Consider the following 17,090-nt stretch of genomic DNA (forward strand, 5'->3'; position numbering starts at 1 on the left):
TTACCAGAAGGAATTGGAATTGCTCATTTATGAGCATAAATTTGATTTAGTTGGTATTACCGAAACATGGTGGGAAGAGTCACATGTTTGGAATGTTAAAATAACTGGTTATAACCTATTAAGGAAAGATTGAGTAGGCAAAAGAGGAAAGAGTGGCACTTGGTCAAAAATGGCATTATCTCTTTCTGTGTGTTTCACTGAAAACTCAGAAGCAAATGATTGTGAATATTTCTGTATGAATGTTCTAACAAAGTACCATATGGGGTATTAGTTGGTGTCTGCTACAGATAACCAGATCACACAAGGGAGCAGGATGACTGGCTCCTTAAGTACCTAACTATAATGTGTAGGGAAAACTGCATAATCTGGGTGACACATGCTGGAGGCCTCAAGATGCCAGTAGTAAATCTTCCTTGTAATTCCTAAAAATTATAGTTGGCAATATCATAGGCGCCAACTCCATGGGTGTTCCAGGGCTGGAGCACCCATGGGGGAAAAAAATGGTGGGTACTGAGCACCCACTGGCAGCCCCACTATCAGCTCCACCCTGCTGGTCCCCCAGCACCTCCAGCCTGCCTGTGGGTCCCACGGATCAGCACCTCCGTCTCCCTCCCTGCACCTCCTGCCCGTTGCAATCAGCTGTTTTGCAGCATGCAGGAGGCTGGGAGGAAGGGGGGAGGAGTGAGGATATGGCACGCTCGGGGGAGGGGGCGAGGGTGGAGTGAGGACGGGAAAGGTGGGGCAGGATTCGAGGAGGGCACGGCCTTGGACGAAGGGGTGGAGCGGGGGCAGGAAGAGGTGGAGCGGGTGGGAGGCCTGGGGCAGAACCAGGGGTCAAGCATCCCCCGGCACTTTGGAGAGTTGGCACCTATGAACAATATCCTAACTCAAAAAGTGTTACATTCAACATGAGAGAAATTCTATATAGACCTCATCGTGATAAAGAGGAATTGATCATAGAACTAAAATTTAGAGATTGCTCAGGTGCATGTAAACTTTACTTGATTACTGTTATGTTGCGGTTTAGGACATAACAGTAATCAAAGCAGCATAAAATGAGCAATTCCAATTCCTCTTGGTGCTTTAACAGGGCCAGTTTCACAAAGCTGAAACCAACTATGAGCCAAACGGGAGAAAGATATTAAACAGAAAAATTTAAATGATAACTGGGAGCTGTTGAAGAACATTTTACTAGATGCCCAAAAAGCTTGAATCTCACAAATTAAGAAAGATGGCTCAGCTGCTTAAAAAAAATAGTCTGGTTTAGAGCGGAAGTGAACACATCAATGTAACATACGTGAGGGGAAAAGGAACCCAATTGTAATAAATATAAGTTATAAGCTAGAGAATGAAGAAAATTTATAAGGGAAGCAGTAGGACACACACAGAAATCCATGGCTAGCGAAGTTAAGACAATAAGGAGTTTTTCAAGTACACCAGGAACAAAAAGAATCCTAACAATGAAATTGGTCCACTACTAGACTGATATGGTAAAATTGTCATCAATAATGCAGAAAAGGCAGAAATGTTCAACTATTTCTATTCTGTATTTGTGAAAAAGTCAGATGACTTATTCAGGTCATATAATACTAGAAGAAAGTTAATGGCATCCCAGTGTTTAAAAACGGTAAACAGGAGGACTTACATAATTGTAGGTATATCAGCCTAACTTCAATCCCAGGCAAAATAATGAAACTGCTGATACATTCACACAGTAGTTCCATTCACTTCAGCGAGACTTCAATGAATATGGACTACTCATGGAAATCAGACTTTGCAGGCTCATGGCTTTACTTCATACATAGTCTAACAAATTGGTACCCCCCCCAGGAAAAGAAAGTCCTAGTTTGGGCATAATGAAATCAGTCTTTCTTGCTAAATAAATTTGCAAGCTTAAACAAATGTATAGTTGGCAGTTTCATAAGGAGACCTCATGTGGCAGTTCTGAACATCTGTCCTGCAGTTTAGTAGGTACACATTAATGGATCTTTTCAGGATAGCGAAGATTAGTAGTTGCAGTTCATCTACTTACTCTTCATTCTATGAATATTCACTAGGGAATGCTAATAAAGAAAGCCCATTTTCATGAAAAGAACAATTGTGCTTTATAGGGACACTGTCAGGATAGAAATAATGTATTTTTAACATTCCTCAGCATGAGTGACCACCACCACCTCAGGTTATTTAAACAGAGTTTTACAATCTAACTTTTCTTTAAACTGTTCGTGCTGTGTATTTACTCATTTGCATTTCATTCTGCTTCAAAGTGAAACTAGACTGGTTTGTTTAGCATCAATTTCTGGAAGATGTCTTATTCTCACCATGCATTATTACTGCATTTCTCTGTTTGCAAGATAATGGTTAAATGCCACCAAAAATCTATTCTCTTTGAAGTTGCAAACAGCTACCATTAATATTTCTATTAACACTAGGGGCAAAATTCTCCACGATACCCATGGCAGATTTTGATTCCAATGGTTTTTTTTTTCTACACAGACGTGATAGACGCATGTACATAGGTTGTCAAAGCTGCCTAAAGAATTGGTTGTCCAATCTCTATTTAAAATTAATGGGAATTGGGTGTCCAAATTCCTTTAACAGCCTTGAAAATCCAAGCCATTGACTAAACTATCAAATTGAGATTGAACAAAGAGATGTACAAATACTTTTGTCCTAGTCTGAGTGATTTTGTTAAAACGAAACCTAAACTTTGGGCTTGGATTATTTGACAGTCCCCCCTGAACACCTTGTCAGAAACCTGGCTAAAATAAACAGAATGCTGGACTTTAGGACCCAATCTGATTCTTATTGAAGTCAGTAGGAAAACTGCAATTTATTTCAATGGAAATTGCACCAGGCCTTCAAATGATAACATTATCCTAAAGGATAAGGAAATAGAAGTCTGCCTGGGAGTAGGTCAACCGTTTTGGTCAACCACCTTGAGTATTAGCCAGTACACAAATATACACGGGGAATAAATATATTTAAACTGAACAAAAGGTCAGTCAATTCAACAGAAATAGGCACAAATCAACCCCTCAATGCAAAACACTACAGAAATTTGCAGCGTTAGACATCTGGATCAGAATCAAAATTTTCTGATTCAAGCTCTGCAATTAAGTGTATGTATGAAACATGGACCCTTCAGAAATTCTTTAATTGTTGATTTGGTTTAATTTTACATTAGGCTATGGACTCATTAAAGCCATTCTAAAAAGGGGAAGGGGAGACTTGGAGGTGTATTTCCCTCTCCCCCCATGGAAGGGGAAAGGAAATCAATGATACATTTTATTTTAGGCCCTTGACAGGCAATCATTCCACCTATATTATCCATTGTTGAAATTATTTAAAATCTGCATGCACCTGTTGTGACACTGCACCCCATATTTGTCATAGTAATATTATTATAATATGGCTATGGAATAATTATGATGTATTTTGTACAAGATAGGTCACGGGAGGAGTCATTGGAAAAGTTATGACTTTCTGAATATGATTATCCTGTTTGTATGCATGTATCATTTTTTATCTGAAGTTATGAATATTGACTAGGGATCTGTATTTCAAATAGGCTTACTCTGGAAAACACCCACAGCCAGCCTTTCAGGTACAACAATGAAGAAGCCAGACAGGGCTGATTGCCCATCAGCAAAGACAATGGACTGTGGAATAGTTTAACCTTCCTGTGAGCATTTTGGCCAGCCTGTAAGCAATGACTTCTATAACACACTTCAATGCAAGGTCATGTGACCAGACCACATGTCTCTGGACTCCATCTTGGAATGTCAGTACTTTTCCACAAACTGGTCTGGGAACCAAGTTTTGAAACAAAGGGTTCCCGCCATATGCTAAAACTATGTAAGGCAGGGAGTGACATCTGTGGTTCTTCACTCCCCACACAAAAAGACTTCTGGAAAGACCTGAGGAACAAAGACTGAACTGGGGGAAGTGCTGGACCCAGGCTAAAGGGATTTGTAGCCTGTGTATGAAAGACCCGGGGTTTCCAAGCTCTAAAGAAAGTGCAGCTTGCCCCTTAAGAATCTTCAGCCTGCTTGCATCATCTCTCAGAGTGAGAATCTGCTAGTTCATATCCTATCTTTCTAGTATTAGACTTAGTTTGTGTTTTGTTTATTTACTAGGTAATCTGCTTTGATCTGTTTGCTATCACTTAAAATCTATCTTTTGTAGTTAAATTTATTTTATGTTTTAATCCAAACTAGTGAGCTTTGACTGGAGTGCTTGGGGAAAATCTCTGCTTGGTTACCACAAGTGTGCATTGTTCTCTTCACATTGAGGGAGAGGTGGACTGGGTATTAAACCCATATACTGGCCAGATTTGACCAGGGCAGGATGATACTGCTCTGGGGTCCCAGGCTGGAAAGCATGATACTGAATTAATGTCTTCATCTGGGCAATGTTGCAAATTTGGAAGCAGAGCAAGAACCAAGTCTCAGGTGATCAAGGAAAAGCTTTACTTTTAAATTGTTTGTGAACTAATGGAAAGTTAAAGCTGGTTCTTTGTGTAGGTCACAATTTAACTTGGAGTAAATTTAAGGAGTCAGAGGGTCTTGACAAAAAACATACAGATGAATTACCAAGCCCATAAAGGTCAGCGGGAGAGTTACTAAACTACTAATCTAGTTTCAGTCTCACTCTTTTTCATAACAACCCATCGAGGTAAAGTTCACTGATGATGTAATGTCAGACAGAATGGCAGCAACACATACAATAGGTCACAAGAATTACTATAGGTACATAGAGTGTTTCACTACTGTCACTATGCAACTTACTGTACATATAGATAACATGAAGCAATTAACACATTCATATTATATATATATATATATATATATATATATATATATATATATATATATATATATATATATATATGGTTTCATGTGAAGGTCAGGATTCTTATAGAAATATTACTGACTGTTTGCTAATTAATTTGTCAGTTTACCCACATACTTGGCTTACTTTTCCGTCATGCTCACAGCCCCATTTCTCTTCTCCATTATTTCTTCCTCCTTCCTCTCCTTTACACCTTCTGTCACCCCTATTTCCCCCATCCCATCTTTTCTTTCCTTTCTCAACTCTCACTATCTCTACTTTGCATCCCTATGCTCCTCCCATCCTCAGTTCCACAAACCCCCACCCACCTTCCCAAACTCCATCTGCCTAGAGCTCCCTCCAGATCTACCCTTTCCACCCTTTCATCTTTCCTTGTCACCACCTCCACACATGTGGACCTACCCTCTCCAGCTCATACCACTTTCCTCTTCTAGCTCTTTCCTACGCTGAATAACACTGCACCAAACTCTCCCCCTCCATCATCACTGCCCTCCTCATCCTTCCCAACTGCCTTCCCATCTGATTTTGACTCCTAGATTTCCCCAGTCATCCTCATCAACTGGAAGTTCTTTGGGCCAGGTAGCTTTTATTCTGTGTTTGTACAGCGCTTAGCTTGGTAAGGCTTCAATCCTGATTGAGGCCTCTAGATCCTAGATAGTACAAATAAATCATAATACTAAATGTCAGATACTTGTTTGTTAGTGTATAACAAGCTACAAAGCTAATAACTTTACTAAAGGCCTTTTGAAATGATTTATAAGTATCCATTCTGCAGAAGTCACATGGCAATATTTTGTGATGGTTTATTCTTGAAGGAATATCACTTGTACAAATATATAATCAACAAATCATTTTGTCATTACTGCAGCTCCTCTTTGCATTCATGGCATCCCAATATTCCTCACTTACTCACGGAATAGTCTACTACATTTCAAAACTGTACAATGAAGTAATGGAAAATATTTTTCTTTCTCTGTGTAACATTTGAATCTTGTTAAAACAATAAATGTTAAGTGTCTGGAATTTCAAAACCTTTTGCTGTTGTTGTTGTTGTTCTTGTTTTTCACCTCTTCCTACAAATGCTGAAATTCAGGTTCTCAGCTCCTGAATTCAGTAAGATTACCACAGCAGGACACTAAATCAAATGGTGATATTTCAAGTGCACCTATATTTCCAATGTAAAGCATAACTATGAATTAAAGAGATTTTATTCCTTTAATACTATTTTTGCATACCAGCAACTTAGCTTAGAAAATCACAGGCCTATGTTGATTTCCAACTACATAAAAGAAGAAAGACACCTCTTTAATAATCACTAATCCTGCTATAACAAAGGTCACACCAACTAGATCTGGTATTCAGTGTCAGCCTCAGATATACAGTTGTCTATCATGATCAAATTATTTAAATTCACAGCTTTTGGATGAATTCTAAATTATACTCAAGAGCAGAACTAAGTAAATATTTTTGTATTGTTACAACAGTCACAAAGCTTTCTGCAATCAGTTTGCTGATCTCTTTATTGACTCTGCAAATTTTCTTGGTGACTGTCAGTATTTCTTCACAGGCACCGTATTCATATTAAAATGCTTAGTAGCATTTAACGGCCTTTTAAACAGCAGTTTTCTAGGTCTATCTTTACTTGCTTTAAAAAAGTAAATTTAATACGGTTCCCATTCTTAGGTGACTAGTCAGCTGGTCATTTTTTCCATTATTAGCGTTTATAATGTACATAAAAGGAGAAATATTTGAGAATAAAAAATGTACATTTGTGAGCCTAAGCTGCTTTTATGGAAAATTAAACAGCATTTCAGTTGAGAGCTCAAGATTTCCATAGCACTCAGTGCTAAATAGAACATTGGCTTGGATCTCTCTTTGTTATTCCCTCCTGGTTTACAAATGAACGTAATGACCTTATCTGATGAGTTCTTTAAGGTTCAGCCAAACATTTTATATACACAAAGTACATTGAAACATTGAGTCCGGGGAAGAATACTGAAACAAGTATTTGAAATTCAGTGTTGAGGCTGAACCATATCCATACCATTGACATCTAGATTCTAGACATGCCATGCTTGCATACTGCTGCCATACATACTGTAGAATTTCCAGAGGTATTAAGAGCAAGTCCTGTAACCTACTCAGGAGAGAGAGAGTACCCAAATCACAATGGAGCTAGTGTGATTCTACTGCATGGAGGTCTGTGGGGTCTTCTTGTGCGCCAAAGGAATTTATAGAGACAGAAACCAGCTGGGGGAGAAAGATGGATTTTGGGGTCTGTGAAGCCTATGGTCACAGGACCCCTCTGATTTAAGAGACCTAAAATCCTGACTGTCATTCAAAAATAAAAGAGAAGGGACTTTCCCATCTGTCATGGCACTGCAATAGGCCAGAGGAAAATTCTCATGGTGCAGGCATTGTGTAGGACAGCCTACAGCTGCCAAACACAGTCCCTCTTGCAAGCTCCATCTCCTCTGATCCCTCACTCGCTCCTTCCCTCCTGAAAAATAACTAATGGTGCCTGGGCAGCTGTATCTTACCTCCACTTGTTTGATGAGCAGCAGCACTTGTACTTTGCCTTCTTTTTCCTCTCCAACTGAGGCATAACCTGGCCTTCTTGTGAGGGACCCTCCCAGTCTGGACTACCGCCCTCCATCAGCGCTGGCTGCTTTCCAGGCCGTGTGACCAGTCCTGTCTGTCTCCTAATGCTAAACCTAGTTCCTATTTTAATTAACTACCATCACTGGGTACTGACAGATTGATTTGATCCAGATAAAATATGACAGGCAAAATTGTCTGGGAAAACCTGATTTTGTGTGTATTCAGATATTAATTATTCCTGATGAAATGGAGTATTTTAGGTCAATCTCATGAGAAAATTTTAAAATTGTAGGTAGGCATAAAATAATCCTCGAAAGTGTCTTTAAACTTTTAATGGAGACACTCAGATTTGAACTAAAGAATGAACTTTAGCAATGTGAACAAATCTAATGTGAATCACTGGATGCCCTTCTATTCTCACTTAGCAGCTTCTCTTCCCACCTCTACTGTCTGAACTGAAATCAGATCAGTTCTTGGGTTTAGGTAAAGGTAAAAAAGGGAATAAAGGTCAATCCTAATATAAAGCTTGAGGATACATGTATATATAATATTTTATATTACATTCCCTTATAAAGTCCACAATAGTGTTAAACTGAATACATGCATCACAGAATGCTCACCTATCAAATAAATGTATTATTAATGTACTGCCTTTAAAGAGTACAGTACACAGAGATACACTATGTTGTAATGCTTAGTAATCTAATTTAGACACCATTTCATTTAAATCAGTTTTTCCCTCACAAAAATACCTGAAAATCTATTTTTTCACTTTACACTGGCATGATTAAGGAGTTGTATATGAACATTTGGACAACTGTGCCAATATACCTAAATAGTTTTAAGACAGAAAAGCAAATTACAATATTCCCTCCCTCACATGTCTTTAACTGCTCTTGCAGCAATCTCCTTTCAATCTCTGTACAGAGCAAACATCCTCTGATATTCTGTCTTCTCAATAGCATGGCCTTGGCCCCACCTATTTCAATTACTGCCCTGTCTCCCTCCTTTCCTTTCCTACAAAATACTTGAGCATGCCATCTACCCTCACTATCCAGACTTCCTCTGCCTCCTCTCACCAGGATCTCCTACGGACTGCCTTCCACTAAAACTGCCCTGACTATGTTTCTAAGGCCTCCTTACTGAGTCAAAGCACATTTCTATTCTTATAAAACACAATTCTGATCTCACACTTGTGAGAATCGGGACTTGAAATCAACGGAGTTACAGGGCTGATCACAGGCCTAAGAGTCCTAGTCATATGGTCTCCTAAGAGACACAACCTTACAAGACCTCTCTCTTGGCCTGCTCTGGGGCCCAAAAGCCCAGCCACATGACACTCACCGAAAACATACAGACCAAATGCAACACACAACTCACAAAATCCTTTTATCTCCAGCACAGGATCTGCAGCTGCTCTCTCCAAAACTCCCCTTCACCTTCCATCTCTCATTTGGAAAATCCTCATCCTCTCTTCCCCCTCATTTCTATTGGTAAACCTCAATAGTTTGTCCTTGTCCTCTATCTAATCCTCCCCCTTCTTTGTGTAACCTCCTCTGCTTTCATGGGTTTACCTATCATTTGTCTGCCACTGAGTGCCAAATCAACCTCTCAACTCCTTATCTCTGTCCCTTTGACCAACCTCACATCTCCTTCTGCATATCCCATCAGCATTTCAAGTTCAGTCTATCCGAAACAAAACTATTCTCCTTCCTTCTCTATCACTATTCACTAGAGGCTCACACACTTCACTGCTTCTGTAGCCCAAGCTCATTGCACTCACCATGGGCTCCTTGCATTCCTCCATTCCCCCCACAAGATTCTGGTGTGCCATCCTCTCTGTATCCCCCATTCTCACCTCCCTCATACCAGTCTCCCCTATCCTCCTCCCTTCAAAGCCCCTGTCTTGCTCCGGATTGGAAAGCTTGGGCAGAAAGCTGGTGCCCTCTCTTTCTCTCTCCCTTTCAGCATGTATGTTTTCAGGAAGCAAGCAGGATGCTAGTAGAGATGAATGAATAAAGTTTCATTCACTCTCCTCTCCAACTAGTTCCCCCTGCTGGCTGACAACCCACCCCACAACTGTTAGGCATCTCTCAGGAGGGAGAACAAGGAATATTTTTTTAACAGCTAATGCATGTTATACATGTTCCCTGTGTGCTACCCTTCTATTTCCTTCTATTTCAGGGACATATCTAAATATGTAAATAGTTAAAATTGTATAATTTGTAACTTGTTAAAGTATTTATGGTCTTACTGACTGGGAGATGTGTCATTCGGGGCATTAACGTTGTAAACTCTAGTAGGACAATGGGTAGAGTTGAAATGGTAGAGTGCCGGAAGGCTCCATGTGTCCTTCACGTCTCCCTTCTGGTTTTCTGATGGTCACCCAAATCACTAGAGTTTTGTCCATTGATGCCTCAGACATTCCCTCAGGTTTTAAAATTGATCAGATTAAGTTTTCAGTTGTCCAAACTGCATGAAGACAAACAGAAATACCCATCAAGTTGAGTGCAGGGCCTTGCTTCACTCAGCCATTGACTCCAACCTTTGCTTCTTCTCCCAGGCTCACAGCCTCAGTGCCATTTTCAGACCCATTTTCTCCATCTCTCTCCACTAAGCTCTGTTCCCACATAACCAGCATGTTCAGCCTCACCTTCTACACCCATCATCAACTTGCTGCCACCTACATCTCGACTTTCCTTTCCTTCTACTCCCCAATCCCCTTTCGGCTCTCTATGCTGCTCACAGACCTCTTTCCTTTTGCTCCCGCCACATTCTTCTCCCAGTCTCATCTTCACACCTTTCTTTTCACACTGCCCCTGTGCATGGAGAAGTTTCCCTCTCTCCTCTTAACTTCTTCCCATAACCCACTTCTTCCATGAAGACTTCCCAGGCCAGTCTCCTCACCTTCCTGCCTTCAGAAGTAACCATTTAATGAAATGTCATTTTAAAAATTAAGTGTTAAACAATACCCTGCTCAATAACTTCGGGTTCAGACATCAGTATCCTGTTGTACTCACACGGGAGCAGAAGGGAATGTGAATCCCCACCTTATCCCCTGCACAATCTTCTTGGGGTCACTATTGCCCACCATGAGCAAGCAGGTGGGTAGAACATGCTCAGGGGGGAGTAGGCTGAGCCTCAAGCTCCACCCCACCCAACACACTGGTCAGCAGAGCTGAGGTGGTGCAAGGTGAGGAGTAAGATGTGCCCTGTAAAAGGCTGCAGTAAAATAGTTTCCCATTAGAGCAAGTAGAACAAGTTGTAATTTCTGAAGCAGTGCATGTACATATGGCCCTTTGCTCAGGGCTAGAAGCAAAGGGTGGTTCTAGACCCCAGGGAATAAATAATTATTTCATTAAGTGAATGTGCTACATTCATGTACAATTAGCAACTAATTGATCACTAGCAATAATGGCAGACAATGTATATTTGTATTAGTTACAGTACATAATTCCATATAAACTTGTTAAATCTGTAGCACATCTGCTTCTTAATGACATACTGTGAGGAGAAGGAGGATAACAGTTTGGACACATTTGAAGACAATTGTTTAAGTGAAGGGGATAAATAACCCATTTTACCAAGCACTCTCTGAATTGCTCTAAAATCTTTTCCTTTTCTATGCTGTTTACTTAAACAGTAAATTATTCCCTTTTGACTGCCTCTGCTCTTTAAATGATGTTCTTCCTAAGTGGGTAGGGGGGTACTGATGCATTTACCCTAGGTTAGAAGGAAGTTAGCTAAAAAGATGTTCTGTGAGATGGATAGTTATTTACACAAAGTATTTTGACATCAGCCCACTTCAGTATTATATTCTAATAATGGGAAAATATCACAGGACATGATAAAGCCACTATACATAAGTGAATTGCTTCCTTGTTATTGTAAACCACTTCATATGAGTCTGATTTGGCATCTTTTCCATGGACTTTTGATTAAAGAGGTGCCGACTCTTGGTATACTCCTGACAAAGAGTAACAAACCAATAGGCCCTGATTCAGGAAAGCATCCCTGTTTAGCACATGCTTAAGTATTGTTCTGAACTAGAGCCACAGGGAACTAGAGATCTTGACCTACAAATAGAACAATTTTAATAAATAAGATTGAGCATTCATGCTTTCCCACATGGGTGGGTATGCTTGCCTGTAGTAAAACTCTTGAGTATTTTGAGCTTCAAGAAACAGCAAAGAGCCATGTAAGGGCATTACATCGCTGGCTTAAAGGAGAGTTATTTTTTGCTAGAAAATAAATTTTAGTATATTGTTTAAGGGGGAAAAGGAAAGACTTTGCCAACAAATAAGGTCTGAAAGAAAGCATGCAGTCTCTATAGTTTATTACATTGCACTTAAGTGAAATAAATCAAAAGCTACTTTATTAGCTTATAAATTGCAACACTATAAACATTTTCTAAAAACCAAACACTGTACAGAAATCTAGAAGATATGACTGAGTTGTCACCTCAGTGTACAGCATTAGTGGAACTGCCTACCTACACATGGCTGGTGTAAAAATCCCCATTGATTGGCTTCCACCCTGGAACAGCAGAGAGGTTGGGTACCCAATTTTTGAAGCTAATTTTAGCTACCCATAAAAATACCAAGGCAGGATTCTGCAAAATAACGAGCCTGCTAAACTCAGTTCTCTTGTTCTTTTGGCAAGATACAGCAGCTTTGGGGGATTTGGACCGGGTATTTTTTTCAGTAGAAGTTAGAGACTCCAGCTGTTTCCTAATCTAATTAATTTGTTTATAATATGTACACAATTCCTATTTACACAGAGCAGAGGTGACAGAAACAGCCAGACTACAAGCAGGTAATTCCACCTGCAGAAGCCACAGACAAGACATCACTGGGCTAGCCCTGTAGCAGGAAAAATCAGCTCTCTTTCTAACCCTCTTTGATTTTCTCCCACTTTCAGAACAATGTCCCCATATCTGTCTGTCCCTGGTACTCTCTGGAAAAAATCTCTCAGTCCAAAGCCAGATGACGAGCACAACAGGGCTCCTGCTTAGAGATGAGGCCCTAAAGGCATCACCCTGATACAAGTAACAAATATGACAAAGGGCTTGAGCTGGCTTCTGTGCAAGTTTCCATCCAGAAAAAAAGAGTGCGTGCTTGACCAACACGATAGCCATACAGCGAGATTTTGAAAGGCACACACAAAGGGCAGCTAGGTGCCCAACCCCCAAGTTAGGCACCTAATTCCCATCTGTGCGTTTGAAAATCTCCTCTTACTGACAATGGGGCTCTAGCCAGCCCTAGTGGAATCCTTTGGGCAAGGGTCTCTGAGTCAGATGGAAATCAATGGAGCTACACAGTTTACACCAGTTGACGAGCTATGTTGAGGCTACCTATGTTTAACCCCATCTATGGAGAGTTTCATATCAAGTAGTTATATAAAATTATTTATAACACATGTAATTGCCACCTTTCCTATAACACAACTGTTTATTATTATTATTACCAATAGCAGTAAATCATTTTGTTTAAAAAACAGTTTTGTTGTTCATACATTGTTAGATTGGTTGAGGAAACGTGCTGTGTTTTTTAAAACGATAGCTGATGGGTGGAGTTGAGATCTGTCCAGTCAAATTGCATTATGCGATGTTGCCTTATAGAATAGAATGGAGTTGTCTGTCTGGCAGAGCAGGTAATCCAGGGCAAAAACTGTATATAATCAGATTTTAAAAGGTAAGCACTTCAGAAAATTGGCTTTGACAAGAATAATCATAAGGGTCTTTTCTTTTTCAAGAAATGCTTTATTGCCTCTACTATATGAAATTTTTTCCACAGGTAAATTTCAAAAGGCTGGCCTTCTTAAAGTCTACCTCATGTGGCTGTGCCATTAATTAACTTCATGCCAACCCATTTAGTATCTCTAACAAGAAATCACTATTTACAAGTGAAAAATAATTTTTCACTTTTAAGACTCTTCCATTTATTTTGGAATATTACCACCTTAACTTCTAAATTACACTCAGTATAAAATACATGCCTAATCTGTGCCTGCAAATTCCATGTGCAAGACACAGACTGACATACATCCAAAGCTATTGGTACACACATGAACATAATCTACCATCTATATCGCAACTAACATCTAAAAAGCTGCTAGAAGCTAGGGATAGGTAACCTTGCTGCTCCATTCTTATCTTTGAACTTTCCCTGCACTATTAGGATTATTGAAGCAGAACCAAATGTGCAGAATATCTTTTTTTCTCAGTGTCCCACAAAAAGGACATACTGCATGCTCTTAATCTACCTTGTTGAGATTTTGTCCAATCTCATGCAATTACGAAATTTATGCTAGCAAACCAGCTACATCAATTATTTTGTTGTTTCATTTGTCCCTCAGTGCCATTTTCAGTGCAAGTTTTGTCTTTTCATGGAAAGAAAAGTCAGTGGGAAGTATTATCTTATCTCTGGTAAATTATTGATCTGACTTCCTTTCAAACTCTAACACAGAAGTAAGTTACCAGCATGGGTGGTTATGTATAAAATAGCATGTGTGTCAACAGTTCATTAATGGCATTCCATTCAACTCAATGAGCATCCCTGTCTTATACATGAGACCGAGGAAAAGTCTTGTGAGTGGACACAAGACCATTGTAATAAAAGAAAGCAAACAGGGTGATTTGAATTTCGGGGGAGAGCATGGTTTAGCAAAGCATGGCACTCTGGAGTTCTATATTCTACCACTGATTCTTTGTGTTATCTTGGGCAAGTCCATTAGCCCCTCTGCCTCAGTTTCCTCGCATGTATTTACCTATTTCACAATATACCATGAGAATTAATACTTGCAAGATGCTCTGAGATCCTGGTATGAAAGGGTCTAATGCGCAAAACATATTTTATTCTTCAGTTTAAAAATATCAGGTGGGATATTCTCTCTTTGCAAAGCCAGAATTTGTTTGGATCAAGCTAGCTCTTATCCAAAATACCAAATTTGGAGGGAGGGATCTTTTTTTTGTGAGGTGTGGAAAAGAGATAAACGGTTTTGGTGTTGGCCTATCTCTGACCACGACAGATAAGAATAGGCGACTAAAGGATTAAGTTCAGCTTGTGTCTCAAGTATGGAGGCCAAAATCAAGATCACAGGTTTGCAGCATGGCCCAGTAATTCGGGCACTAGCCTGGGACTTGGGAGATCTGGGTTCAAGTCCTGCTCCAGTGCAGACTTCTTGTGTGACCTTGAGTCAGTCACCTAGGGAACTGAGGCACAGAGAGACTATCTGTAAAATGAGGATAAGAGCACTTCCACACCTCAGAAGGGTGTTTGAGGATAACTACATTAAAGATTGTCAAGTGTTCTGATATTACAGCCATATAAGTATTTTACACAGAAATAATGGTCTTTCCTGAGCTTATACATCAATGGTTAAGGAAGCTATCTGCCCCTGAAATAGAATTAACATACAGAATTTTGGAAAGTTTGAAGCTTGTCTGTATCTGAAAGTGGTGTATTGGAGCAGAGAAATGCTTTCTAACAGACTGCCCATCCCTTTGAATGTACAATTGCATTTGCCTGGTAAACAGCTTATCTGCTGGGTCCTGACCACCTACTGAATTTAAGTCCCCTGACCACTAGGTAGTCTCCAGAGCAAAAGAAATTTAAGGTCAGCAGCAGATGTCATCTAATTGGGAGGCTACTCTGCAATACAACAAAAAAACCCACAGTTTAATAAATTTATAATTTTGCTAGACACTAAAAATTGTCTCAATAAAGACACCGAATTTATGGTTTATTACAACAAACAGTAACCCACTAACCCCGCCTTTTTGCACTATGACTACAGGGGTGTTAATGGGCCACTTCAGCTTGAATGGTCCCTTAGAATATGTGCTAACTACTTATACTAAACCCTCTGAATACTCTGAAACCTTACACTAAACTATCTGTTCAATCTTGAATTTGGCTGTGACACTCTTAGTACCTTTCCCAGATCTGAAGAAGAGCTCTGTGTAGCTTGAAAGCTTGTCTCTCTCACCAACAGAAATTGGTCCAATAAAAGATATTACCTCACCCACCCTGTCTCACTAATATCCTGGGACCAACACAGCTACAATATTTCATATGATAACATCTTTATTTACTGCATGTGACAATTTTTATGTCGCAAGGAGATTTTGTTCCTGTTTGGTCTTGACTGAGGAAACACTTCTTAAAAAATTTCTGTAGCATACACACAGTTCCTGTGACTGAGCAGTAATAGCTACTCAGTGAAATCTTAGGGTGCCGCCCATGTTAGGGTTTTTTAGTTCTACGGCCCTGCAGTTGCCAGCAGTAGCAGTTAGCTGTTCATCATTTAGAACAGATTTGGGGGAAATGGGTTTGAGCAGAAATGCTGAATAATAAAAGTAAAAAGTAATAAATAGAAATACTCTGTTCATTTAACATTTACTCCCAGAATACGCTTTGGGAAAAATTCCATAAAATAGCTTCAGTAAACTATTTGTCTCTGACTTAGCTACATCTTTGAGCTCTGGCAGCAATTAAAGTCATCACAGAAGTGCTCTGAACATACCAGGAAGTATATACTCATTCACCCATGACTATAATTGCTTCAAAAGAGGGTGAAGAATGTGTGTTTTAGACAACATTTGTCAAAGCTTATTGGATAATTACTGAGCATCTTAAAAATAATTATAGATGTGCGAACAGATATATATTTGCCTGAAACTATTAATTTGAATGGAAAAGGTGTCACATTAAGAAAATATTACACATTGTTTAATCTTCAGTCAAAACCTTTTTACATTAAAAATATTTGTCTTTGATAAAATAAATGCAACATATTCAGTTTTAGTCATCATGAATATTGTGTGGCAAATCCACAAAATCCAAGTTATTCAAGTTTATGGCTGATATTCCAGCTACTTAATTTACACAATGCCTTAGAAATTCTGATTTTCTGCTGGTATCATATTCTAAAGATTCCATCCCCTTCCTTCCCCCCCCCCCCAGTATTTAAACAACAACAACAAAAAATCCTGATACAAGTACTTGTCTGAATTTCCTCTGAAGCTCAGACACCAATTATTACTGCATTTGCATAGTTTATGACATCATCCATTAAATTACAACCCTGTACATGCTATAGTGCCATCTATAATCTTATATTTATCTATCATATCAGCACTGTGACTACAATACCCTATCAATGTCATCATGTTCTATCCAGTAGGATTGAGAGCTGTGTTTAGGATGTCACTAGTAATAAACAAAAGTGTGAACTATTGTAGCTTTATTTTCTTTTTACAGCCATCAATCCCTGTTCATAGCAGTAGAACAATGCTATTCCCATGCAAGTTCACTAGCTTTCAAGCTAGTTGAGTCAAGAGGGAAGAGAGAGGATTTTTGGAGTATTTGATTATGTTAGCCAGATCTACACCAAAGGACTTTTACAACTGATTAAATATACTAGAAGTCAGAAAGTAAAGAGATAAAATAAAAACAATCTCATAAATTACCAGGATATTTCACAGATAAAATATACGTAGAAAAGATCACACAAAACACAAAAAACTAATTCTGATTCATTAATCTTCCTCCATAATTATTCCTATGAGCTAGCTATAAAATGCATTTTTTAATCACATGTAGAACTTGGCTTTAACTCCCTGTGAGCAAGCT

General features: G+C 39.3%; 1 protein-coding gene across 3 annotated transcripts in view; it reads right to left on the reverse strand.

Moving 5' to 3' along the window:
• PDE1A (phosphodiesterase 1A) overlaps positions 1–17,090 on the reverse strand; it is a 350,612-nt gene that overhangs the window by 161,403 nt on the left and 172,119 nt on the right. The window lies entirely within an intron of this gene.

This window comes from Natator depressus, chromosome 11, assembly GCF_965152275.1.
Source record: "Natator depressus isolate rNatDep1 chromosome 11, rNatDep2.hap1, whole genome shotgun sequence".
NCBI classification, from domain to species: domain Eukaryota; kingdom Metazoa; phylum Chordata; order Testudines; family Cheloniidae; genus Natator; species Natator depressus.